Raw genomic sequence first — 973 nt, forward strand, 5'->3', positions numbered from 1 at the left:
TTTCTATCCATCTCCCAAAACATCTTGGAGCACGTCTTGAAGTCAAACTTCTTGTGGTTAGTTTTACAAAAGACTATAGGGTTTATCCTGGTCCATTTATCCTGGTCCATAGCCAGGTGACTGCACTATCTGAGATATATGCACACTTGACTTGGCGAGATTAAGATTTGCACTGGATATTTGGAGAAGCGAGCTATCCTGACACCAATCTCTTCCACCCTCAACCCATCTGAGATATGCATACAAATGCAGCCAAAGTGTCAGGACTCCTGCTGCCCAAGAACGTAGCGTGTCTGCAATAGAGGACCAAGAAACTCCGCAGCAAGCTATCCTAAAACAGATCTCTGACACCCTCAACTCATCCAGACCTATGCATACCATCATCACCAACACATCCCTAGTGTCACACCTATGCTCAAGGATGTAGAGAGAGCCTACAACAATGGACCAAAAAACTTACCCATTTCTATCACATGGACAGGTTGGACACCAGCTCATTATTAATGCGCAATGCAAATGCCCTGATCTCCATACCTTTCTTGACCTTCGCTTCTCTTGGTATATGAAGGAAGCCATTCTTCTTTGAACATGCTACGTAGAAGCCTTGTGTGAGCTCTAACAAAAACCTTGTCTCCTTTGGCTGGTTGGTCTCTACATGCTGTATACAAGCCATTCTGAGATAAAGCAGCCTTTCATACCATCCATTTAAGATGTATCATTCATCACAAATTTCACCACAAACAAGCATGAGCCTAAAACCTTACCAGATTATTATTGCCAAGTTGAATCTGTATTTGACATGCTTTGTCAGCATGCAATACTTGAACTTTTTACCCTTGGATTTGTAGAGTAAAGTTGCACATTCAAATCCCTTCCTTTCTCCTAACACCAGTTTTAGAAAAAACCTTACGTTTGTGATTACAAGCAGTAAGCTCATACCTTCTTGCAACCGATTATTGATTTTGGTGTCAAA

Source organism: Dipteris shenzhenensis, chromosome 31 (genome assembly GCF_047967505.1).
Source record: "Dipteris shenzhenensis isolate YYH24624 ecotype China chromosome 31, Dip_SZ_1.0, whole genome shotgun sequence".
Taxonomy (NCBI): domain Eukaryota; kingdom Viridiplantae; phylum Streptophyta; class Polypodiopsida; order Gleicheniales; family Dipteridaceae; genus Dipteris; species Dipteris shenzhenensis.